The sequence below is a fragment of the Tauraco erythrolophus genome, chromosome 15 (genome assembly GCF_009769465.1).
Source record: "Tauraco erythrolophus isolate bTauEry1 chromosome 15, bTauEry1.pri, whole genome shotgun sequence".
Lineage (NCBI taxonomy): Eukaryota > Metazoa > Chordata > Aves > Musophagiformes > Musophagidae > Tauraco > Tauraco erythrolophus.
In genome coordinates, this window is record NC_141479.1 from 18,564,661 (window position 1) to 18,592,467 (window position 27,807).

Here is a 27,807-nt window from a genome sequence, read left to right on the forward strand (position 1 = left end):
TTGGAAATAGGAAATGTGTTTATTTTTACATGCAATTGAAAATCTGCTCTGCTTTCTGCATGTAATTTCTGTCATTTATCTTTAGTAGAAATACTGTCTGAACATCGTGTAGGATTTTGATTTGTGAGAATGAAATTATGTTTGGACAAAAAGATCTTTTTGGGAAGTTGCCACTAAGGTACTACATGGTTATACTTTTTTATTGTCAAGCTGTCAATGGAATATACTATTCAACTCCATTTTTAGTGCTGGATGTCTTTTAGCAGAGATGAAGAAGATTCTGTTAATATGAAAATGGTAGCAGATACATGTCTTTCAGATGTTTGTCTCCTACAAAGATTTTACTAAAGATTGGTTTCCTTGTCAGTAAATGCTGTGTTTCTCCCCGTTGAAATTCTAGCAAATGATCTCTGAAATCTGTAAAATAGCTGCACCACAATGTCCTGAAATGCATAGTTATAAATAGAGGAGCTGTCAGCTAATATTTTCTACCTAGCTCCTGAAACGTGCTGTCACATAAATCGCGTCTGGCCACTTCAATATAGATGAGCGGCAGAATTCAAAATGCAAAATGGTACGTGTGCATGTTGCCACTTCTGCCACAGCGTGGGGAACTGGTGCTGTATCCTCATGCACCAGGGAGCTGTGGTACCCCAGCCCATGCGGGGCACTGGCTCCAGTGGCAGTTCTCACTGCCATCCCTGTCAAGAGGTTTTGTCTTCTGCTGTGTAGGGACCAATACTTGTGCTTTCAATGCTGTTTCTCTCCTCTGGAAGAGTTTGCCAGTTAGATGACTAGTCATACTTGCTCAAACAGCACTGCTAAAATCTACCATATGTTGGTTTTCAACACTTAAACATCTATTTCTCATCCAGGTCTACAGTGAAATGTATGTTAACCACTCGCATGGGATTTATGGTAGTTGCTGATGTCCTTCTTAAAAGAAAAATGTTGCAGTTTCACTTTTTAACACTGTTCCTCATCTTCATTTACCAACTGTTTCTTATTTTATCAGCGGCTTTCCACCTTAATGTGTTCAGTGTAAGCCTTGAATATTTTTTTACTGGAAAATCATAGTAGTTTTTTCAACCTAATGCATCAAACCACAAATGGCCCTCCTATCTGATCTGGCAAAGTATACACTTAGATTAAGACAAAAACATTTCCCTAGAGGAGCCTTTTTGAAGCAATGCAAATTATATACAAATAGAGCAGTGTAGTAGATTATCCAGAGTGATGTGAATGTGTATCCTAATAGGCTGTAGTGCTTCCTAACCTGTTATACAGCACTCTGCTCAGCATGCTCACTGGCATCCTGTTGTGCAAAATGCAGTTGGAAAGTTCTGTAGGAGAACACTCAACTTGATTAGTCTGTCTTTGAATCCAGCCCGTTGTTTTCCAATAAAGATGTATCATGGTGTCAGGAAGGCAGCAGGATTTTCTCCCTGATTTCCTTGGTACACTGAAAGATGAATTACCTGAAAGACCCTTAAATTTCTCTGAAAAGTGTTTTTGTTTTCTGTTTTTGTTTGCGTGCTCCCCCCCACCCCCACCCTGTGATGCCCGATATTGATGTCTTGAAAGAAAAAGTTCAAAGCAAAGGGCAAACAAGGAAAGAATGGATCTCCATGAAAAATAAAAGTTTTTTGCAAGCTGTCATGTCATCAAGTATATAATGTGTGGTGGGGCAAGGAGAAAAAGATGAAGTCTTTTTGAATCGTTCCAGCTACATAAAGGGCTGCTGTGCATAAGCACTGATTCCCCCCCCCCCCCCATGCTTAGTGGACATGTACTCAGGGATGAAAATTTAAAAAATTATAATAGGGTACAAAATAGAGCTTTAGTGATTACAGTATTTCATAGAACTTTGCAGATTTCACCATCTGTGTACCTCAAAATGTTTTCAATTAGCTAAGAATATTTCATCCATTTTAAAAATTTGTTATTTTTTTCATTGACTGTTTGAAATTTTGCTTTATACTGCCCTCTTTCTCCTGGAGGAATACTGTAGGAGTTTTTCCAAATATTCATTACAAGAAAAACACGATTAAATTAGGAGTACTGAATTCTACTCGGACAACTGTTGATTGTCTGAGTTAATCTCTTTTTTTCTACTGTTTACTTTTAGGTATTTTATTTTTGGTAAAATAAAATATTTTTAAATAGAATGAAAATATCTGTATGAGGGTCAAGGCTTGCCAGTCTATTTGGTGCAGCCCAGTTGCATGGCATTTGAGTTTTCAGATGAGTTTAGATTCTGTTTGTTAGCAAAAGAAACTCAAGCTGCCAAGAGGAATGCCAGGCAGCTACATTAATTACACCTACCTCCTCCCTCCATCCCACCAAAACAGATTTATTTATCCAATTGATTTATGAGTGTTTTTTATGAAATCATTGAAATTGTCAAAAAAATGGACAAGTATGTGAAATTTCACAAAAATATTAATGTTGGGGTGATTAACTGCCATCGTAATTCTGACCTAATCACTTGCACGTTTGAAAATGTAGCAATTTCTACTGAGAAAATGAAACCGTGCTAGAGGAGGCTGAGCGGGACAGCAAAAATCCTGAAGCTACTACATTGATATTAGCCATTAGTAAATTTTTTTTAATCTCAGGTATAGAACTATGCTAATGAAATAGTGTTTGCCGGTGGAAAAAGGTAGATGCTTCTGATGTATTTTTCCCTGTAACTTCATGGGGTGCCTCCTTAAAGGTCAGAGAATTGTCAGTCAGCTTCAGTTTTAAGTAAAAGCTGTTTATGAAGAAGAGCAAGAGGATGTAAGGATGTTGTTATGCCCAGCAAAGACAGCCTGTTTTAGAAAAGTGTGTAGTAATTCCTTTTTTCTTCTAAAGAGGTGTGACAGAGCATTCTGATAGGCATTCTCTGGATCAGAGTAAACCAGTGGATTTACACTGACTGGTTTTATTTTGGGGCTTGCTACAGCCTGTTGATGAACTACTAAATGATGCTCTGAAGAAGGGGCTTAAGAAGAATATGAGCATATTACTGAATTGTTTCTGGGTTGGTGAGATAAGCAGGTAGCCTAGAGCCTGTATTTAGTAGGAGCAAAAGGTGTTCAGTTGTACAAATTGCTCTCAAAACAATGTCTTTGGTTTTCTCTGAATATTTGAATAAATATGACTAGCTGGAAATTTCAGACAATGGCAAATCATTTATTTAGTTAGTATTGAAAAATGTTGATGTGTAAAAACAGATAAGGAACTTGGTGTAGAGACTTAAGATGGATTTTCTAGTCTAAATCGGTGAGGTGCTCACCATCCAAAAATTGCCAATAATTTATGCAATCCAAATTCACTTCAGATCCATAGTCTTTTCTGATTCTAACAGAGCAGAAACATTAGTGACTTTTCAGTTGCATATTTTAGAAAAAAAAAAAAGTCCTTCTAAAAAGAGCTGCAATGAGGGAACTAAAGGATTCGAATGAGTTTGGAAGTCTAGTTGTGCTGAGTGTTGATAGACTAGTGAATTGTGAAACAAAGGTTTAAACTGAGGGCCTGTGAATACTGGCTGAAAAACAGTGCTTGTGGGGTAATCTGTTAACTACAAACATTGAGCTCATTTTGGAAACATCACATTTACACAGATAATGTATTCATAGGCAGAATGCTTTCATGCAAGTAAAAGCAGGAAGAGTAGCAGTATTGATTACCATGATCGAGATGACAAAAATCGCCAAGTTAAAGAATTCTGTTTTTTCTCTACTTAAAGTTAGGCAGGCTTAGCAGAAATGGGAACAATACTCCGTTAACTTATTACAGTTAATGCATGAGATTTTGGTGAGGCATTCCTTGGGTACAGGGCAAAGCCTGAAGTTGTATAAATTTGTTTCCCATCACTTCTCACTATATGTAATCCCTGCAGCAGTAAAATCCGGTTCTGTAACCTCTTAAGCATCAGTGGTAAATTGCCAGTCAGTGACGGGCCCGGGGGGGGACGACACACTTTCAGTTGGGTCTCAGGATTTTAAAGGACATTGCCATCGTTGATGGGCTGTTTCCTAACTGCTTGCCAAGTGTAAATATGTGTGGAAGAGAAATAATCAGAAAGTGATCCTTTGCAAGCATGAAATGAAGAAGCTCGACAAAATTATTTAGCGACAGTGTGCAAATTAGAGCTGTGACCATATTTACCTAGGCAATTTGAAATGTTAATGAAGAGTTAGTTTTAATTATTTTTTTTTAAGTAGAAAGCTTTATTTGCTTTAGAAAATACTTAACAAGCAGAGGTGTGAAATCAGCTTTCAGCCTTTTTTATAGTGACAGTTCACGCTTCTGTGAAAGGATGCTTTGCAACTGGTAGTGACAGACAGATATTTAGAAAACTTATGTTAACAGGACTTAAAAATCAAATTAGGACTATTCATTTTGTGTAGTATTGTTTATTGAGTAATAAGTAGACTGAGAACAGGCTAGAGAATTCAGACGGATCAACAGCAACCACGTCTCTGGTGTGAACTGCTTTGGTTTAGGTTACATGAGACACTGAGCCAAACGTTTACGCTGATGCTGCAGTCTTAATGGACTCTATTTCTGTGTTTAACATGGAACAAATAATGGAAATGCTTCACAATTATGAGGAAAATCTGCTTGGTCAGGTGCCAAGGAGTACCTTGGGAGAAAGATTTTTAAGTACTTGAATGCATTTTTGCAGATACTGAAAGTATCACTGTAGCAAAAAAAATAGAAGTGAACAGCTGTAATTTATCCTGCACAGAAGAAAGAATTTGTCTTCTGTGTAAGCCCATTTGAGTGCAACCACATCCTTTTCAGAAAGATTTATCATACCCTGATACTGAAACTGTAATATGCAGTGTGGAGATATATTGACAGCACACAGAAGCATGCTTTCCTTTGAGATGGAAAACTATGAACTTGCTTCTAACTTCAAGACTGGTCTAAACTGGATTTTAATCTTGGTTATCTGCATTTGCAGAATTATCTGAAGGGTGAGTGATCTGCTCTGTCTTGAGCTGAAACCAGTTGATGGAGAATGTCAGAGCTCAGTCATCTCCCACTAGTATCCTAAAAAAAAGAAGGCACTCAGTCTCCCGTGGGAGGAGAGGTTTGGTCTTGTATTGATGTGGAATTCAGTAAAATGTGCTTGATTTAACTGAAACATCAGTAACATACAGAAAAAAAAAAAACTGTATAAAATACTGGTGCTCCCAAATTGCATCTGTTACATTAAAAAAAAAGCTTGGAATAATGGCAAAGTACAAGCTTTCAGAGAGGAATCCTGATTATTTAGCAAGGAGAAAAGAAAGAAAATTTCATTGGGGGGGGGAAGAGTTCTTGTGCAGCTATTAGATATAATTAATAATAAGCTAGAAACTTATTTATATAAATAAGCTGTAGTTAGATCAACTGACATACAGCTGAAAATTCTGTCAGTGAAAAAGATCTCTGTACCTTGTGTTACACACGTATATGTAGAGAGTGAATGAGATGTTTTATATAAATTTTTTCTTTATATTGATATGTTTATGTCTATATTCACTACTGTGTTCACATGTTGGGGCACCAGATAAATTCAGAGAGGACTCAGTTAATTAATTAATGTCATATTTTGACTACAGAGAGAGAAATGAGCACTAAGTGCCATTAAGTTGTGACCTGGCAGCATTACTTGAAATTTAGCTATCCCTACGTGGGCTTTTCAGTAAGCAGGTTGATGGTAATGCCCGTGCAAAAGAGGAAACCTCATCACCACAGATGCTAAAAATAATGAATTGCTATAGGTAGGATCTCAAAAACAAACAGACAAAAAACAAACAGGGAGAGCTTCTTGAAAAAACATTGAGTTCCCTCTGTTAGGGCTGCATGTGAAGGAACTGCAGGCTGCTCCGTATCCTGAGGTAGGCATAATAACCTTCATGTAGCGCAGAGACTTAGGCCTCAACAGTTGCTCTCCTGGTCATATAATAGTCAGAGAGTGTAATTTCTATAAACCTATGTTAGCACTGCATCAGACTTAGCATCAGAAATCGGTCAATTCCCAGTCAAAACTCAGTTATACTGGTATTATTCCAATATAGGCATTTTCATATAGGAAGAGGAAATCAACTCTACTTTTAAATCAGAATCCCTTCTACTTCAGCAAGTCTTGAAGATGCAAAATGCGGGAAGTTGATAGCCCACTCTGGGAGTAGCATTACTCTGTCGTTGCACTCCTTTCTGAAACTTACTTTCCTTACTGCACCCAAAAGTTTTGAACCAGCGAAGATTCACCGCTGTTGATGATGTGTTACACGGATGTAGTGTTTATGGAACCTGCAAGCTCTGTTACTCGGAGAGCTCCGTCGGTTATACAAATCCCATCCCTCAGCAACACTTTTATTCCAGTGCAACTTCTCAGTTTAGCCTGGCTAAAGGTGCCTTGAATTGGTTTGAAGTTTCTGATCTGAGGCTCCATAGTCTCCGTATCTCATTAACAAGTGACTGTTGGTGTCTGCCATCTCCACTACGCATTCTGTCCATAAAATGGCGTAATGTTACAGGGGTCTTTATGAATCCAATGGAAACTTGTTCTTTGTTCTGACAATACCGACTTGGGGAAAGGGTGAAGTAAATGAATCTACGAACCTTAAACTCTCCACTTTTTATCTGAAAACTGAGTGATGGATTAGTCAAAAAATTTTTGCTTCCTGTTCTTCTGTAACAAATTGATTTAGATATAGGAGGTATTTTTTCAGAATGCCTTAAATTAGAGAAAAACGGGTATTGTTTGTTAAAAGATAATTAGTATTTATTTTTTTTTCCATTAAGACTATGAAATTGCAAGATTAAGTATTAACAGATGTTTTGTCAAACCTGGAAGCAGAAATGCAACAACGGGAACAAACCCAGCAGAAGCAAAGTTCTAGATCCTTCGATGAGCTCTATATGGGCAGACTCCTGAATTCATGGGGAACTTTTTGGCACTGATTGTTTACCAAGGTCAAAAACAAGGTGATCACCGTAACTGTGTGCATAAATCAAATATTTGAACATATGAATTTTACATGAAGTCACACTTCGTAAAAATAAGATTTAAACAACTGCTTGCACAGCTGGGATATAAATGGGATTTCCAGCTAATGGAAATTTTAGGAATTTTTATCTCTTTTTCTCCCAAGGTTGGTTTATAGGTTAAAAAGAAAACCTGACAGGAAATGAAGTTAGAATTCATATTATTTTCATGTATTTTCTCCCATTTTGTCTTGAGGGAACACAATATCTATTTTATATAAACTCTCTAATTTACCATATCTTGTTCGTTTTTACTATAAATAGTCTATTCAGTACATACTGTAGATCTTAATGTTATGAGATAACAGCAGGGTACTGTGATTCATTTCAGAAGCCACTAGCATCCTCGTATCATTTATGTGGAAAGCACACAAAAGTCAACAGTTAGTTTTGTTGGAGGGCATATGCTTTATTCTTGCATCTAACTGCTTGCACTGTTTTGACATTCCTGCTGTTCCACAGCACTGTTGTGTCATTTGTAGGAGGAACAGAGTGAAGTTTCATTAAAGGGAAAAATCAGCAAAGTTTGTTTGTAACCTATAACTGTCAGGACAAGGTGGTGGGCTTGCATTTCCACGCTAAAAATAACGCAAACTCCAAACACCAGGCAAAATTAGTAGTTTCTTACTGAAGAGTGGGAGGTGGAAATGCACAGCAGTAAGAAATAAAGAAAAATTGGAGTTTACGGAGACAGTAACAAATGACACAAAATTTGATTTCATAGTTGTTTGGTTTGTTTGTTTATTATTGTTATTTTCTAATAGAACACCATTCCTGGAAAGAATAATGATGTGTTCAGTAAAACAAGAGGAGACTAATAACATTTTTGTCATATTATGTTAATAATCTGTGAAACTACTTTTGTTATTACACACTAATTGCGTTTTAAGGCATCACGATACTTCGTCGCTTTTTAGCATGATCAATTTGTTTTTCTTTTCCATGCCTGTTGGTATTATCGCTACCCTCAAAATATCTTGCTGAAGCTTTGCTGTTCTAGGTGCTCCATAAATACTTGGGAAGACATTTTGGCCTTTGCCCAGACCTCATGTTTTCCTACAGTGAGAGGAAGGAGTCTTGCCTTGCAAATATTCCCAATTGTTCCCAGCCTTGTGCAGTGATGGACACAGCAGCAGGTTCACAGAGGCTGCTGCTGTGTTGTGCCTCCCCAGCAAGGGCATGTCAGGAGGGCAGGGAACCACTAGGTGAGCTCCCACAGCTTGGTTGGTGCTACTGGTCACTTTGTGTATCTCGGTTCTGTACAATTTGTAACATTTTTTTTTTGTCTGCTGTGTGCTCAGACCTGCCTGATTGCGCTCATGTAAGCAAAGCTGCAGCTTAGAAGGTTAGACAAATGATGAGAACTTTTTTTTTGTTGCTGCAAGTCAAACAACTACTTTGTTAGGAAATCTTTTTCTGCTCAAAAACTTTTCTTGAACCCATTTTGATACATTGACATTCTGCCAACTAACCCTAGGTTAAGTAGAAACTGTTAATCTTGTTTTTATGAATGCAGAGAAGGGTTCTGTTTCATCTCTTATTAGGTGTGTATATATATATATTTTTTTTTTTTAAATGCACAAGTTCTGAGTTTCTTGATCTTTTACTAAGTGTGCAAAACCATTGCAGTGTTGATTTTGAAACAGAGTACCTTTCCTGTGGCTCAAATTAAAGTCTTGCAGGTCTGGCCTTACTTGGTATTTTGAAACTACTTTAAGCTTTTCCTAGTCCATTAGTAACATTCAGACTATAATATTTTGAAGTTTAGTTGCTCAAATCTCCATATCTCTTGTTTCTCTCAATAAAGAAACAAGTCTGTCTTTTTTAGGTATTTGGTCAAAATTCAGAATCTTAAGGTTCTAATTGTTGGAAAGACCTTAATTTCTATGGCTATTTCTTTATCTTGAAAGTGCGGGTTCATAACAATCTAAAGCTTCTTTTTTTTTTGATGAAAAGTGAGGTATGGTCAGTAATATCTATTTCAGAGTCCTTTTTTTTTTTCTTTTTTTTTTCTTTTTTTGAGAACTAAGGCAATGAATTCAGTATATCTTTTATTTTTTGGTAATAATTTCCTGTCTGGAGCTAGGAGACCTACTGTCTCCTTTCTGAACTCTTGCTCTTTATGTACCTGAATAGAATCATATTCCCTATCTTATCCTCTCCTGCAATCTTCATTTTCCACCTTTTTGGATCTTTTTTCCCCTTCAGCTTTTAACTTCATTCCATCACCTTTATACTCCCCCCGTCTCTCTTGGTGCTTTATGTCATTCACTTATGCTTTTCCCACATTCTCTGCATTTCCTTATTCAGACATACTGACCTGTTTTATGCTCTATATAAACAGTGTTGCTAGGGGTATGCATGACCATCATTTAAGCATAAATTAATTTTGTTATTGTACAGAACCTTCCCACTGGCTTTGCAAAAGCTGTGGTGTTTTATCCATTCCAACCTGCTGTGTTCATAAGTAAAGCCCTTTAGAAAGCTGTGTTCTGGAAACCCCTGACTTTGGATTACTGGCTACATGAGCCTACTTTTTCTTCAGTTTTGGTGAAACAGATAGTTCATGTGCCATGCTAAAAAATTTTGGTGGAAAAATGAGTTTTATTTCCATTTTAACACTTTATAGACTGCATATCACTTCTGTTAAATTATACATAGTAATTAAAGTGTATTGTTGGATGGACATTCCTAGCATTTAAGCTTATTTAAAATAATTTATTCTGTCAGCACTGGAATTGTGGTCTGCTCAGAAGTGGTCAGCCTCAAAAAGAGAGCTCTATAATAGAACAGCATTTAATAATTAGTTCTGTGACTTCAGAACTGTGCTTTTAATACTTGATTTCTGTAAAATTATTGTAAAATATTGGATCATAATTTTAAGGGTGTACATGCACGTGTTTTGGCCAAAAACACTAAACAGGTTAGCAATTTTTATGCAGAGGTAAGTTTTGATTAATGTGGAGTGACATGATATTTTTGCAAAATGTGTGAGAAGAATTTGTAAAACATTAAGAAATAAGCATGCTTCAATGACTCGGTTTGTGAATTCCATGTTCGATTGTGTGTCTTTCTCTATAACATCATTAAAGGGAATTAGGCTACAGCAAATCTCATCATTTAAATATCACGGTCCAGTAGAATGTGCTTTGAATTTTTGAATTATCTTCAAAATCCCATCTTTCTGCATCTGTTCTTTCTTGCATGGGGGCTTAGGAGCCCTAATATGATGCCATCATTTCATAGGGCCCTGTCCTATGGCGTGTTCATTGCTCTATATTTTTACTGTGTCTGTAAGAGACTGTGTGGAAAAATGGGAGAATGGGCCATGAAGTCTCCCTTATTGAAATGACACAAAAATTACTGAATTGCAAAAAGAAGGTTTTTTTTAATAAAAATAAATAAATTATTGGAGTACAGGATCCACATACCTGTGTCCTCTTCAAAGCTTTGTGAATCGTATGTTCTAAGTCCACTGCAGGATTCTTCTGTTTTTCAGGCCTGCAGGTGAGGCAGATGATCGCTTGTGGGTGGGTGATAGCAAAGTTTTATATTTCGATCTGTGGAAAGGAAATTAGAACTGATTGTGGGTCATCTTCCGCCACCCTGAAATAGATCAGCTGTCGCTGTTACCGCATTGATGGCCACTAACTATTCTTGAGTAGTGTGCCACGGGTACAGCTGGCAGCATCATTTGGCCCTTCAGCTAGACCTAAGTTAACAAATTGACTGATACTGCATGAGCACAAATAGAATCCATTTTCCTCTTGCATCACAGGTGAACTCTAGTGTTTACAAGAAAGAAAGTGTATGAAAATGAATGTTTTGTGAAAATGGTTCTAACTGATAACATTTGCCAATCAAAGAATGAGAGACTAATTCATATACCTAACCTATTTAAAAAAAAATAAAATTAAAAAATACAGTTGCACTTCAGTCTGTTCCATGTATGTGTGCGTGCAGGTTGCTTTTCTGCTCTACTTGGGTTAAATACCTATAAATATGTGCAAAAGTATGTCAGTGCATGAACACAAATGTATGACATCATAAACCTTAGCATATCCTAACAGATTTATATACAACAACTTTGTCTGTTCCACTCAAATCTCGCTTCTGTTGCTGTCAAATAGAAATCTTGTTCCCAGCATGAAATCGCTAGTGGACTATCGTTATTTCTTAATTACAGTATTTCTCAGTTGTTTGTGGAGACTTTGGCGATGCTGAACCTCAGGCACCCTACTGTTACCATGTGAAACGTTACCTGTCTCAAGAATTTAAAATATGTCAGAGCCCCAAAACTTGCATGAGAGTTTGAGTGATGCATTGAGTTCCTTTTAATCTGGCTTCTGGGTTTTTTTTTCATCCACATCATCTGAACTTTGAAGTTCTTTTTGGCGGTTATATATTTATCTCTTTAAAATGAAAATATGACAGGACTCGACAGGTGGAACTTCACCAAAACCACTAACTGTAATGAAACTCATAAAAACGTAAGAGCTGGCAACACTACACGTCACAAGCAGAGCTGTGAGAATCTCCATTTTTACCTTTATTAGTCTTTTGTGGTGAAAACGTTTACAGAAACAGGTGATTCTTCCATGTTCACTTTTTTCCTTCCTTAGATCTTTTTCACTGCATAGTAGCAAATGATGGGGGGGGTGCAGGGGATTATGGTTAGAAATATCTAGAGAGCATTGTGTGAAGCGACTTTAATATTATGGACATTTTACTTGGAATCCTTTTGTTAACATGTAAATGATAAGTGTTTTGCTGTAGTTGTCCTGATTTACTCAGGTCATTACTAATTATTTTTAATTAGACATATTCCTTAAGATAAAGATGTATTTATATGAATGTCTTGATTTATGTTTGGTTTTTGAGTAGCTCATTAACAAGAGATGTGATTTTAGTTTAAGATTTTTCTACAGATAATTTGTTTATATTGGTTCATGTAAAACACCATATGTTTAGACTCACATGATGGATCTTTTCGTTTTGAGGGGCTTTGTTTGTAATTTTTCTTTAGAGGATAGAACAGATCTCAGTAGCTACTGACAAAGCTCATCGTGCAGATGTGTGACTAAAAGTTTGTGAAGACAGATACATCAACTGTAATCCTGATTGTTTTGAAGTTACCCCATAAAGGACGTGTTTTCTCTGAGACCATTTCTATCATATTCAAAACATTTTATCTAACTTGTTGTCAGCAGGAGCAGGGGCTGGTAAATGTTCTGCTTCAATCTCTCCTAAGACCAACACTAAGATAGATGTAGAGGATCATAAAACAGTCCAGTTGGGACTGAAGGCTTCTGAGTGGGAAAGCACATGGGTAAAATATTGGAGAAGGTGATATGGAGCCAGAAAAACCTCTATCTGAAATGGTTATATGCATCAGTGTCTTGCAGAAATATTAATTATAATTTCTTCTAGTTTTTGTCACTAGCACGTGTATTATATAGGGTACCCTGCTATGCAGTTGTATTTGCAGTTAAAATTTGCAAAATAGAGATAGTTCATCTTTGCAGAATTCTTCCCAACCTCTGCTCTGACATTATTCTTAGTATTTATTTTACATAATGGTAATTCATATATCAGAATGCAACGCGTTGAAAATACCCATTATCTATTTAAGGCCCTGTTGTTATACATATTTCTTAAATGTATTGTGTATACATAATACACAGGTGATATGAATACAGATTGCAGTTTTTATTTGTGGATAGCAACAAATAAAGTGATGCACTGCTGTTATATTTCTGTTAGTTTTAGAAGATTTAATAGAGTTAAATAACAGGATTGTGATTTACTGTTTAGAAATTACTAAGAGGGAGGAAAATCATGACAGTTTTAAACTACCTATTTTTCTTGTTATCTGAAACAATTTGCAAAAACCTTCATGTTTTCCTTGCTGCTAGAGAAGCCTAGTGGAGAGGAGAAAAAAGGAGTAAATAAATTGTTCTAAAAATAACATATATTCCCTAATGCTATGGAACTTTACTGCATTTTATATATTTTCCCCTTTAAAGAGGAAAGAGAACATTTTATATGGAAGAACACCCTACTGGTTAGCTGTTTTATGAGCTTCTGGTTTCCCCATGATCGATGATTCCCCGCTGTATACAGAAAGACTGAGTTTCATTCAACAGCCTTGGGATTCACAGGTCTGAAGGCTTTATTCCCAGCAATTGCAGTTTTTCCTTAGAGAAGGCTGTAATTCTTGCCTTGGTCAGAAATCTAGAGCTTCCAATAAAGACTTGGAGAAAAAACCCAGCAATTTTGGTAGCAGGCAGGCCTGAAGTGTTTCTAAGCTCAAATCTTGGGATATGAAAATGTGTACCATGTACTCGCCGTGCTCTGTAGAGTACATCTAATGACACTGACCTTATTGAATCGTGGATCTGCTGTACATGAAACCAGTAAATTAAAGCACAATCTGCTATGTTTATGGGCTTTAAGAGCCAGCTAACTAATTCTCCAAACATGTAATTTCCTTGTCTTTTAGCTTCGCAGGACACAGATGTGGCAGTACAGAAGCAGGAGACTGTAACTGCATTTGTAACCTTTAATGTATTAACAATACATCAGTTTGAAAAGCACACTGCATTTTGTCAGGTTTTAAATTGCAAAATTAACATTCACTACTAATTTTAAGGTACTAAGTCATCTAACGATACCGATATTCGGTTCCTGTTAAACCTATTTGCAATTGATATTTGCAATGTATTTGTTCAAGAAAATGCTTTAAAGGAAGTGAAGTGTTTGAGGATATGCATTCAATTTCTCCCCACTCCTTTACTGGGAGCTTTGATCAGTGCTGTGCTTACTACCTCTGTGACTTGCTTTGAACTTGTAGATGCAAGCGTATAAATAATTTCCCATGCCAATTCATGTCTGATCTACCCAGGCTGAAACACAAAAAGCAAGTTGTCTCCTAAATTCTTGTGAGTGGGATTAGTGAATTGATTAGTTGCAATCTGAATTAAAATTGCAATTAAAGGCAAAATTGTGTCTCTTAGAAAGGCTTCAAGTCATTTCCCTGAAGTATACAAGTCATATTACAGGCTTTTGACAAAGGTTTGCATTGTGACTAAAAACTGTTTTCAATTATCCTTTTTTTTTTTCCTGTTTGCAAATAAAACTTTTAGAATAGTAGCAATTAGTAAGCAAAAAAGATGTGATACTTTTTTTTTTTTTTTTAAGTTTTTCAGCTTACGGAGGAAATTCTTTTGATTTTTGAAAATACTGAAGATGTGATTCAGTTACAATAATTACAAGTAAATGCATCAGTAGCATATAATTTTTTTCTAATAGATTCTGCTCAAAATATTTAAAATGACAGTGTGGGCATTGTGTATTCAATTGCAATTAGTATTTACAGTGGATTGATATATGCTTTGCGGTAGCAGGCTCAGGGAATACTTCAGGCATATGGATTTGTGTTTGAGACTTAACCAGAACCTGCCCTGATGACAGATAAAAAGCCAAGAATCTTATGATCATGTTTATCCTAATACTGGCAGTATTTTGCTACCCTGTTATGAGGCTGCAGCGTTTCTTCCTTCTGTGTTGTTCTGGGCTTTGTTAGAATATTCATTAATGACTTTCTGAACACATTTTCATCACTTATTCTGTCTCCATCATTTATCCTTTTCAGTCTGTGTATGTGATTGTACAATGTTATTGGAAATGACCACAGAACCTGACCTTTTGATCTCAGCAGTTCTTGCAAAATGTGCACACTTTAATCACCTCACCCCGCAGACATCAAGAACACGTTCTAATCCTCAAACTAGTTGTTTTAGTGATTTAGTAGATGCTACTCCTTGTACAGCGTCAGTAGCGACTCAACTCTGCACCTATGTTGAAGGATCCTTTGCTCCTGCTGATATTGCCCTTCGGATTATGTGAGAAGCTAATGTGCTGATATTAGCTACTCAGCTTTAATTTTTGCTATTCAGTGCCATAAATTATGGTATTTTATGACAAATGTGAAAGGTATGATTTGAACTAATTATTCATTCTGCTCCGAAACCCAAAACTTTTGAGAAGCATATAATTATGGTAAGTCATATCCACCAGGTCAATTTTCTTTTATCTTTGCACAAAGCGAACGCTAGGACATACGTATGAAGCTTAAAAGCATCATTTTAAGCTAGACTTATTAAAGCTGCTTATTAGTGAGAACGTTTTCCTTTTCATAACATCAAACTTGTCCTATGTGAGTAGCATGGAGAATTTACCAGCTTTTGCACAGGCTGTTCGCTTTATCCTAAACAGGAATGAAATGGAGAAATTAAGGTGGTGGGAAAGGAAGATAGAAGTTCTTTACAAACTGGAGCTGAAATGTATTATTTTCAAAATACGGAACACCCTTAGTATTTAAGTAACTCTGCTGCCCAATGATTTGACTTAGCGTTACATTTTTAGATGCTAAGAATCTTTTGAAACAAGATTTAGCTCTTTAAAAGATGTGGAAGATTTTCTTTCAATTTTTTTGGTATTTTATATGACACTGTGTATTTTTTTTTCTGCATCTGTTTCAGGGTTAAATATGCAGGGAAGTAAATGCTCATTTTTTCCCTTGTGAAGCCAGTATTTCAGTTTCACTTGTCTGTTGTGTTAGGTTTGGTTGCAACTGTTTTCTAACAGTTGTTAGGGAATTTGGAGAATTTAAACAGTCATTTTCTTAGAGGTGTTAGGATCAGTTTTCTTTCCTTATACTGTCACCTTAATCTCACAGATTTGCTTCTTAAAGTCGGATACTAGTGCACTTAGTAGTAGCAAATGCTGACTTATTCCATGACTAATGCCAAGTGGTTTGTCGTGCACGTGTTGCTTGACAGTGGTGAGGCTGGCAGTGAAGCGATAGGTGTTCGTCTTAATATCTGTCTTTGGGGTAGCGTAATTGCATCAACTGTCTGAAACTGAACTAAGACTAATTGTTGTCTAACTGCTTCCCATTGTGACTGTGATATATTAATCCAAAACCCAATAATTTCAGTAGGACTGTTCACAAGATAGGATTCTAATGTGAAAAAGGACAGAAGAAATAGATCATTGAAAATAAACTCTGCTAACAAGCAATGATTTATTGTGTTAAATGTGATGCTTACTAATAGACATGATTTCTTTTTCTACATGCCATGGAATCATAGAATCACAGAATGGTTTGGGTTGGAAGGGACCTCAGAGATCATCCAGTTCCAACCCCCCTGCTATGGGCAGGGAGACCCTCCACTACACCGGGTTGCCCAAAGCGTCATCCAACCTGGCCTTGAACACTTCCAGGGATGGGGCAGCCACAACTTCTCTGGGCAACCTCTTCCAGTGAATATGTTGTGGGTTTTTTTTCTGTATAATAATTTTCAGTGTTGATGAGCAAGAAAGTAGAAAAGTGGATGTGAAAAATGAAACATTAAAATTTTTAAGTCTTTTCTATATGGGAATGATTACAGAATGTACAGTGCCTTAAAGAATTTGGCTCGTTGCATTTGAAATCTGTGTAGCTCTGACAAGCACAGTTGTTTAGGAAACTTAAGTTCTGGTGTTACGTCTCGGATACATACAAAACATGAGGTGCCAGGTCCAATTAACAGTCTGATGGTGGTAAATCCATTATCCTTGGAAAGAGAGTCCACCATCAGGAGACATTAATTCAATGTGACACCAACTGGGGTGTTTATATACAGCTAATTGCAATGTCAGACATTCTGCTCTAATTGAGTTTAATTGTGGCAAAATTGGAGTTAATTAAAAGTTAATGGTATAGAGCACATCATGTTGTTATAAACTACGAGTACATGTTTCATATCCATATTATTGTTGTTTAAATAGTGCTTTCAATTACTTTGCCTCATATTGGCACTTTGGAAATGCACTGTAATTGTTTTAACATCAGTGAAAGTTTTTGTTTTGAGTAGGCATGTAGAAATGTGTTTATTTTTAAAAAGCTTGGCAAAGTTTAGATTGGCTTATTATCTCACAATGTAAATGTCACGTGTGATGTTTCCAACCACTTTGCTAAGGAAGGGGTTGACTTTACAAGAGTGCTAGTAAAATAGGAGGAGAAAATTCTAGTTCACCTGAAGAGAAGAATACCATTTTTGACATTGTCCAACACACTCTCATAAGGAAATCTCACTTTCCTCATCTCTCATGAATCCATCTTTTTCTAATTGTGCCTTACCTCTGGCTGTTCCGTCAGCATCTCTTCTGATGAATCTCCTTTCTTATGGGATTTTCTCTAGGCTGTCTTCACCTTCTCTCCTCACCCCTTGTCTGCTCCTGTAGCTTCCATTTATATATATATACTGACAGCTCCATCTCTATCCTGACCTCTCCCTTGACAAAGTTTTATATATCGAAACCTTTGTTTGACATGTTCTCCTGGATTTCTCACTGCCAATTCAGAAATAATCATTGCACCTTTCCTCTTTTCTGTCAATACAGGCAACCCGACCATCCTCCTGCCAATCAACCCAATAGACTGTCATCTTTTCTGCTTGCTCCATATACCCTTGCCATTTATGAAACTTTCAGATTGTCGTGGGTTAGGTTGAACCGCCCCCCACACACACACACAGCCGGTCACTCCCCCTCCCCCACCCCCAGGAATGAGGGAGAGAATTAAGGGATAAACGTGAAACCCGTGGGTTGAGATAAGAGTGATTTAATACAGATGATTTAATACAATGTAGGTGCTCACCACCCCTCGTATGCGAAGCCCGTCTCGTCCCGAAACTGCAGTCCCGGACGAACCCGAGGCCCCGAAATAGAGAGGGGCAGAGAGGGAGAGATAGTACTCCGAGAGTGGGAGTACTGGGAGAGAGAGAGGAAAGAAAAAAAAAGAAAGAAAAGCAATAGAGCGAAAAACACAGCAAGCGCAAAAGAGCAAAAGCGGCAAAAGCCAAAGCGCAAAAGCCCCTCTTCCCGGCTGACCCTCACTTTTATACCGGGCATGACGCTGCATGATATGGAATACTAATTGGCCAGTTTGGCCCTCAATCTTAAGTTCCACACAAATCACAAGGGGAATCGTGTCCCCCTTGTCCCAGCTATGCTCCCCCCTTATCCCGCCGTGCTTCTGCACTCCGGCACACTGAAAAGTCCTTGGAGTTTCACATCCAACCACAAACATCAACTTGCTATCAGCATTCTTCTCAGAGTGAGCCTCTGAGTAAAACCAAAACACGGAGCTCTTCTAGCTGTTAAAAAAAAAAAGAGCTAACACTGTCCTGGCTAAAACTGGAACACAGATCTTCCCCCATTATTACTAAAAACTTGATTTGCTCCTTGCATACTATATCCCTCATCCAGGTCCTAGTCTTCTCAGTCATAATACCTCTTCCAGCTTTTCTGCAGCAGAAATACCTTGTACCTCCTGTTCATTGCAGATGAAGCTGCTGTTATCTCTACTACCACCTACTTGTACCCTGCTACCACAGTGTTCTACCCACCATATTTCTTCCCATTACATTAAATTCAAGTTATTCCTATAATGAAACTTTGGCCAAGTCGATCTTTCCCAGCCGAGTTATCCTTACTGCAGAAAGGATGGGGTCAATCTGGCGCTGGATGGTCACCAAAAAAATTGTCTCCACTGCTCCAGCTGCTAAACTTCTGTTTTCAAATTCTAGTTTTGTTCTTTATTGCATAGTGCATTTTTATGAAACATGAAACTCTTGAGGACATCTAATGTACTACAGTCAGCTTCTAATTCAATTAATCTTCCTGTTTTTTTCTCTCTTGCCCTCAGTTTTTCATCAATACTATGTTCTAATACAAGACCTTTAAAACTGATTGACTACAGGAGATACCATGGCGTGATACCTGAACTTAGGTCCATCTTAAATCTAGTTTTGTGGTTACTTACTAGCAGCCATCACACTATTATCCTCTCCCTGATGATGCCCAAACTCTCTCTGACATTAACAGGAATGATGTGTATCTGGGGAAAGATGGATGGTGTTGACCTCAGGCTGAGCAGCTGATGATCAGGAGGCGCATATATATATATATATATATGATCTAGTGCCTTTTAAAAATGAAATACTTCTCTATTATGTTTGGAAATTAGTCTAAACTTCCCCTTATCCATACGGTCTGTTACAGAGTTTACAAAGTTTGGGCGTTTGACTTAAATGAAATGTAACAACTCCCCTATTTTACTCTTTGATCCAGAATGCATTTAAATCTGATCAAGGACTAGTTTGAAATTTAGCATCCACACTTTGATAAACACACGGAGCCATGAACATCTATTTGTGGTTAAAGCCTAGTATCTTGGCGTTCAGTGGAAAAGTGATGAGTTACTTTGCCAAGCAGTAAATTGGCAAGTTGTCTGGCTTACTTTGTGCAAAAGAGTTTCTAGCTTTAGGTAGTAGACAGGTCTGATTTATTACTCGAATATCAAAATTCATTCTTTCACCTTGAAAAGCATGAGGAACTTTGCATTAAAGATAATAAAGATTGTCCTGTCCTAGAAATTTTCCAGATGGTTCTTTTCTACAACAGGGTGAAAGGGCTCCATATATATGGGAGTGTAATGGGCTGGTTAGCATCTTCTTTATTTCCTTATGTGTTTTTTCCTTCACATGACTTGTTTAGAACTGTCCCAATACAATGAATGCAATGATATGAAACACTTGTTACCAAGAACTATGGTTTCGCCTACAAATGAGGCATTTTATCACCAGGTTTATGTAAAACAGGTAAACATTATTCAAATATACAGATGCACAAATAATGCTGTATTTGAAAAGGTTCCTTATGCTGAGAAAGTGATGCAGTGAAGTTACTGCTTTTCATCAGTTTTATGTAGGCTAACGCTTTCTTCCATTATCTTTAGTATTGTGGGCCAGCACTTTCCCCAGTCCTTTATTCTTTAAAGCTAAACAGTCTGAAAAAGGCAGAATGTTTCAGTAACAGATAGCTTAGTCACTTAAAAAATTTCCAATGAGAGGAAATTTGACATTGCAGCTGCCTAGCAGAATTTTGTTTTCTGCAATATTTTTCATTAATCATTTCTCTGTGGAAATTAATTAGCACAGTATCAGGAATTTTAATTTTCAGAAAACACCAGTGAGATATACTATTGGTTTTTTAGGCACTACACAGCAGGGCAATAATGTAATATAAGCAATAGACAAAAAAACTGATAACAAATATACTTGCAGATTTCCCTAACACTGAGAAGTCCTTTCATTGTATGATTTTGCTTAACACTAAAAACTGACCCAAAGAAGGGAGCAAAGACCAAGGTGAAAAAGCTGTTATGGTTCAAAAAGTACAATGAGGTTCTCCTTCTCTGAGCACTGAAAGTGGACATGGTGGGCAGAGAGTAGATTTGTACTCACATCTTTTTGTTTAATGTATCACAACTAGCAGATCTGTTATTTGGTTGTGGGTTTTTTAATTTATTTATTTAGAGAGAGATGCTTTACTGGATCGTAGATGGATCTAATAGAAGACAGCTTTTTGTCCTTGTCAGGCTCCAAGTATTTTCTGTATGCTTAATTCAAAGAAAAATTAGGGCAGTTTTACTTCTAATCTATGGATGATGCTGGATCCAACACATGGGGTAATGAAACAACTGACCTCTGTAGAGCGAGTTGATGTCTATATGGCAATACGTACATTTTTAAAAGCCTCATTTGAAGGTGAGAGGCTCAGTTTTATTCCATCTGCAGTAGGCTTTGATTAAAGCCCATTCTAATTATGCTCTGTGACTCTTCATGTATTTAAACTTTACAGCTGTATTAGCAGGTATTTGTTTTTCCTCTTTCTTCCCTCACCCTCAGAGCTACTCGATCAAGTATTTTTCATTTTTCATGGCTGTAAAACAATTCTGTAATATTTTGGAGAAAAAATTTTACAAGTGTAACTCCCTTGGGCTTTTGCAGTAAAATTAGATATGACCTTGCTCCTCATTTCTTTATTTTCCAGAATATTCATTTATTGCATTTCCCAGCTTCAACTTCTGTCCAAGTGTGGTTGTTACCAGAATAGTTTCTTGTGAGGAGGAAACAAGAATGAAAGCAGATGGGATGTGAAGTAGCTGCTATGGGCTCAGAAAAATTTTAAAAAGTTTCATAAATTAAATCCTCATCTCTTTGATGTTAAGATTAAACCCAGGTGGTTTACAACAAGCTTCAAGTAATATCCAAGCTGCCAATAGATCCCGTATGGGAAGATCTTCAGTTCACTTCAAGAATATGCGCCAATTTCTTGGCTCACATCTAATGAAGCAATGTGGTATAAGAAGCAGTTGCTAAAGAAGTTCCTATTTTTCTGCCATCTGCTTCTGCAAGTAGTAAAAGTTTCCGTTTCACCGCACTTTGGGACTTTATGAAGTCCTGATGCTTTTCAGCTCCCCTAGCTCTACCTTCCTTTCTCAGAAAATTCAGCAGAAAAAGTTCGACGTGTTTAATTTGGACTTTGGTTTGGCTTTGTTTCTCTGTTGTAGTAACTTGTTTTTTTTTAATTGGGTAGAATGGCACTGAATTCTCTTATGGATCATTTATGTCTCAGATTGTGAGAGAGACTAATAGTCTCAGTAACGCGGAGGGGCTCCTGCTGTGACAGCCAACCATCAGGATCCTGTGGCTTGTGAAATAGTCTTTTTGCTCTTATTTGTCTGCTTTTTACATTCTCGTTTAGTTGTAGTCTCAGCCACAGCAAACCTCTCTTTGCGATCTTGGGTATTATTATTCACTCGGAAGAAATATGCAGCATTGTGAAAACAGAATTGTCTTTTTGAAATTGATTTGGATTGTTCTTTTTTTCATCCAACCCATTCCAAGTCTTTACAAGCATATTTAGTAATACAAGTATTAATACTTGAGCTGAACTTAGCTGCTTTATTTTTCCATGGTCTCAAAGGAGAAGCAATAAAGGAGAGATGAAAGCATTTTTTAGACTATATGTTATATTGGTTTTGTATAGTCACATCAAACCTGGCAATGATTACTATTGATTTCTATCTGAATTCCACTGAAACGGTGTAATTTCTGAATTTGGTGAGGTGCACTTTAAAGCTTCCTCTTACAAGTTTTTTTTAGTATAGAAAGACTTGTATGAAGTAAAAGTGTGTTTGCATTGTTTTGCATTTGGCTGGAGAACAGTCTTTTTCCTTGTTTCTATAATTGCCAGAAGAAAATTATAATCCTCGATTCTTAAACACTTCTACACTTAGATTCTTCTGCCACTAGAAAAAGCCTGCAGCAGTCTCTCACTGTGCAAATCGACAGAGTAAACCCAGGTGATGGCAACATTAGTTCCCAATGCTGACGAGTCTAAAATGTCACTGTCTTCTGCTTCTATTCTATGGGTCAGAATTTATTCAAAGAATGAAATACTTTCTGAAATCAAAGAGGGTTTATTTGGTCAAAACAGGCCAAGAAAAAATGGTCCTCAGGGAGTCTTGAAGTTGGAATAGGTGGTAACTTACCCAAATAGTCTTTCCTCTTGTTGGTTAAATATTTAGAAAAACGTACAAACCCAACCCCCTACCCCACCCAATAAAACTGGAAAAAACAAACCTACAGCTTTTCTTAGGGCCCAGTTTCTCACCCTTGGAGAACAAAAATTTAATATCATTGATAGATTGAAGTGCATTTGCCTCTCAGGAGGTAGTTTCTGTAGTTGTTTTCTGATTGTCCTGATCAACAACTTTACCACTGAATTAACGCCATAGCATTAATAGAATACTGGGGATGCTGCAAGGGAAACTGAACTGGGACTTTTGTCCCCCACACACTGCAGAACAATCTGTTGTTGACAGCTGATGTCACTTTAGCAGTATTGTCTGCAGAACATCGGATATTTTTTGAAGAGAAGATATTATTTCATCAGAGGTCTATTGGTGCCTTCTTAAGGGCAAGTTTAAACGAAAATCTGAACTTTTAAAATTATCTGTGGATCACTCTTTGAGAAGTGATCTTGTTCAGAAACTTCACCTGAGTTGTTGATTTCAGAACTAAGTTTGTCCTGATTGATACACTGGAGCCAAGGCTCAAAGGCTCTGAAGATCCAGTTCAGCCCATTCTTCCAAACTTCAGGATTTTTTTTTTTTTTAATCTTAAAGCAAACTAAGTAATTTACTCAATTTCTTTTAATTATCTTTCATAAAAGTGGTTTTCATTTCCAGTCAAAAGCAAGTTTCAATATTCCCAAATCTTCTACAGAAGAGAGCTACTCTCTGCGCTGTTTTGTTTTTATCACCTACATCTATTACAACTGTGTATTTATGTTTTATCTTTATAGCAGAATATTCTGGTGTGTTATACTAAGGTGTCACATGTTTGTTTTGCCTGCAACCTGTAAGTCAGTTGGAGACTGGAATCCCAATATTTCAACAACTATTGAAATCCCAGGTTATAACTTTGTAGCTTGTAAGAGCATAGACTTTGACAGCAATCAGATTATTCTTTGCGCTTGGGGATTTTTTTTTTTTATTATATACTTGTTTTGGAAGTCATGGTGAGCTCTTTTTCTGCCTTAATGTAATTTTTTTCTACATCTTGAAAATAAACCACGCTGCGATATGAAATCACTTATTACTATGTGTGCTGAGATACATCTCAGCTCTTATCCTTTGTAACAAAGCTAGCAGTTTTAAGCTCATTAAGTAACCTCGTTAACATGCTGAGCCTTTGTTGAAGCTGCACACTGGATATCTTTTATTGGAAGGGAATTTGGTTCAAATGTAAATAACGAGTGGTTAAAGAAACTTTGATATATTTTAGGAAGGGTAGTTGTACCTGAAGAAAAAGGAATCAAAGTGTAAAGTGTGTGTTATGGCATTGCCATAAGAAAACTGTGTATCCTTCTCAAATGGATAGAGATAAGATGTTGAGACAAGTAATTTGTAGTTTAGTATTCCTCTGCGATTGTAAGCTTCTTAATGCAACAGTTTAAAATGTGCCTTTCAAAATTCATATATTTTTATGTATCATGGACAACAGAGGGATGAAAATTTATTTTGTGGTTATGCTAAACTATAAGGCTATATATTTTATGTTCTTAGTTCTGTTTCTACTTTCTTCTTAGAGTTTTGGCAAGCAACCTCATGTTTTTGTCTGTGGTATCATACCTTAGTGTTGGGAATAATCTTGAGGGTAGAACAAAACTGTTAGCACAGTAGGAGTCAATTCCAGTGGTGTTAGCAACCATGTAGAGAGGTAGATGCACAATAGTGTCATAAAAAAATATGAAAAATATATGAAGAATAGAATTAAGCGCAAAATTGTCCTAAAAACTACAATATATTTCCTTACTTTTTTTTTCTTTATCCCTTGAAGTCATTGTGTCTAGACTTCTGTAGGGAAGGCCATGGGACAGATTTGGCATCACTCTCTCTTCTCTATATTCATGCTCTACTTAAAATCCTTCCCGTTGCACTGCTGTTGGCCTCAGTGCCGTGTTGTTTTCCCTGAGGTTTGCACCTGTTCTGTTAAGTCAGAGGAGGTTTTGTTATTGGAAAGGAGAATCGGGTCCCCAGGGCGCAGCTCAGTGTAAGCAACGATGTGAATTAAACCCCTAGTTCTAATGTGCTCAAAGTTTGATGAAATTTCAACTTTGTGATCTGTCCTATCTAATGAAAAAAAAGAAAGTATCCCACCATTTCACTTTATTTTCTTACTTAATTTTATGCTCACTGGAAAGAATCTCCAGATTTAAATCTGTAAACTTTTCATCCCTTTTCTGTAAATGTCATCTGTACTGGAAAAAAACCACCAACCAACAGTAAGCCAATGCTTTTGTTGTTGTTGTTATTAAACATAAGGGTTAAGTTTTGTTTTGAGGTTTTACAACATCTTACAAGCCTGAGTGATTTAGAAGATTTCACGTATTTCTTTACATTGTTTCTTACTATATCGGGGAGCAAATGGCTGGAATTCTATTAATACTTTTGTATGGTGAAGAAATTGATAGTTGTAGCTGCATGTTGTATTATTAACGGGTGAAGCAGGAGAATTTGATGAAGAAATATTTAGTAGTAAGTGTATGTGAAAAGAAGGGACATTAAGGGAGAGTTAGCCCAACAGATTCTTCTCTTTCCAACTCAAGGTAACTATTTCTGCAGCTAATATTTGATTAACTGAAATATTTAAACTAAAGATCTGACCTTGAATCGGATACTCCTTGTCTAATAGCACCAAATTGTTCGTAGTCTAGTTCAGTATTTTATTTTTTTCTTATTGTTGGAATTATTTTCCTGGTTCTAGATGGAATCATTTGAAGTTGATGATTCTTTCATGATGTGAGTCACCCCACTCTGGTTATCAGCAACTACTTGAGAGAGCATTTATGTCATGTTCAAGATTGTTGACAATATTATTAACATTTATTTATCAACTACTTCCCCAGAAAGGCCTATTTATGTCTTATCTAGTGTTGAGGGAAAGTTCAGACAAGATCAGGAGTTAGTTTATGGATATTTTAAGACTGGTATCCAAAATATCCAATTTTCTATGGAAAAATGTTATTTTACTTTTTTTCAGGATTTTGAAAATAAAATACTTTTTTTCAAAGTAGACATTTCAACTTAAGTTTTTATTTGAAATTTATTTTTAAAGGTTAAGTTTATATATTTTTTCAGAGGATAGTTTAATTTCAAATTTTGTCTAACTGAAAGATATAAAAACTGTATTTACAGGGTCTAGACTCAATTCTGTTGTTAGGACTCTACTCATGTCCTAATATTTTTTTGTTTTGAGCAGAAAACAACCTGGCAATTTTCTGTGGGTTCTACTTTTTCACTGTGTGTGATCTTATTTGACTGAACAAAAATTTATACAGCAATGATCAACTTTCAAAATAACAAATCATTCCAGTTTTAGTCAGTGGAATCGACTAATTTGAAAGTGTTTGAATTAATTCACCTTTTGTTTGAGTGGTTTTTACTTTTGAACACCTGTTTTGTTGATGATCACCTTTACATCCTTGCATTAAAAAAACCATTAAATACACATACATAAGTATATATTTATATGAACACATATATATTTTAGAATGGAAGTATGTGATATTTTTATTAAATAAGAATTTGCAGAATATATTTTTGTCCTTGTATCATATCAGCAAGGAATTGCATGTAGACTGTAACTTAAAACAAAACGTCTTCACATAACAGGGTAATGTTAAGTATTCCTAAATTGTCTAAATTATTTTCATGGCCGCTTTTATTTCACATCTTATGTCACATTATAAAACTGCTGTAAAGGGCCATTGATGCAAGATATAATCAGAATCAGAGTTTCATGAGAAAAGAATAAGGAAGTTAGAATGCATTGATTGAAAATGTGTTTATTTCTGTTAAAATTTGCTTATGTCAGCAAATCCTAAATCAATTTTCTGCTACCATTATTGTTCTTCAGAACAGTAATTTGTTGAAACTCTTTTTTTTTTTTGAAGTAAAAGGATTGCAGCAAATGTTATGTTTTACAGTGCCAATGAACATTATTTAAATATGATTTAAATAAATACATGCAACTCTTTGACAGACCTTTTTGCAGTGTTAGCACATGATACGAAGCAGCCTTGGTGTGAGCTGGAAATTGAACTGAATATGCTGGGTGTACAACTCCTGCAGCAACACTAAGCATGACAGGATCTTGCATTTATCATCTTCTGAATGACCAAAGTCATCACTAGCTCATGAGGGTGGCAAATCAGCCCTAATTAATTAAAAAGGAAACATGCTGAATGACTTTCCATTGGAAAGGCTTCTTATAAATGCTAATACAGTAGGAGCAGCTGCGAAATGTTGAATTATGACTGTTGAACTCCTGCCTTTTGTTATAACTGAGGGACAAGAGATTTGATAATCTGTGAGGTGAGCACTCTTGCAAAGAAAAAAATGTAGAGAGATTCAACAGAACTGAAAAGGTGGGAGCTTTATTTTTCAATTGTATTTCAACGAGTGGTAATTTAATGCGTTGTTAAAGAGAGATTCATCTTATGTGTCTTTTCAAGATTAATTAACCCTTCCTAATGTATGTGTTTTATGACTACTATTAATGTGCTGGCAAAAAGTAATCTTATTAAAGCAAGAAATGCAAAATAGTCTTGAAATCTCAGGGTCGAGAGGAGCACTTCAAGATATTATGAATTTATGTATTCATTTATTTGCTTATTTATACCTAGGAGAAAATAATGTCTTCCAGCAAATCTCGCTTTTACTTTTTCTCGAATAGTTGTGTGGAGTCATGCGTACGTTATGTACTGGTAAAGGTTAAAGGGGTCTCCTTGAGCAGAGAGGAAGGTGTGAACATAGCACTAAAATTCTTCATCCTTGGAGCAATGGTATGGTCCTGTTGAAATAATTTTCTTCAGTGAGGGCAGCATCGGGGGAATGAGTCTGCTTCAGAGCAGCAGTAGCACATCGTGTTGCTGTCACATACATGTGCATCTATACATATGTATAGACGCAGAGATGAGCTATACATACATGTGTATGTTAGATGCATGTATCAAGTCCACGTTTTCTCGGATAACGAGGACTCTAGTTTCAGTTTCTATCTTAATGTGTATAAATATCTTCTATAACAAAGGCTGAATATAATAGATGCAATACACTTTTTAGCTCTCTTAGTGTACTGACAACAGCTAAACGGGCATTTCTCATTTGTAAATGCACTAATCAGGTGGCGTGGTTGGGTGTATTGTGAGACACTGAAAGAAACAATACGTACTGCTCAGCCTGTTTCCATGGCTGTCAATCTGGCAACGTATTCATTTCACAAAGAAAAGCAGCACCTTTTCATAATATAT

At 36.5% G+C, this 27,807-nt stretch overlaps 1 protein-coding gene across 1 annotated transcript in view; it reads left to right on the forward strand.

The window, feature by feature from the left end:
• CDH13 (cadherin 13) overlaps positions 1–27,807 on the forward strand; it is a 483,658-nt gene that overhangs the window by 238,331 nt on the left and 217,520 nt on the right. The gene's annotated exons all lie outside the window — the stretch shown is intronic.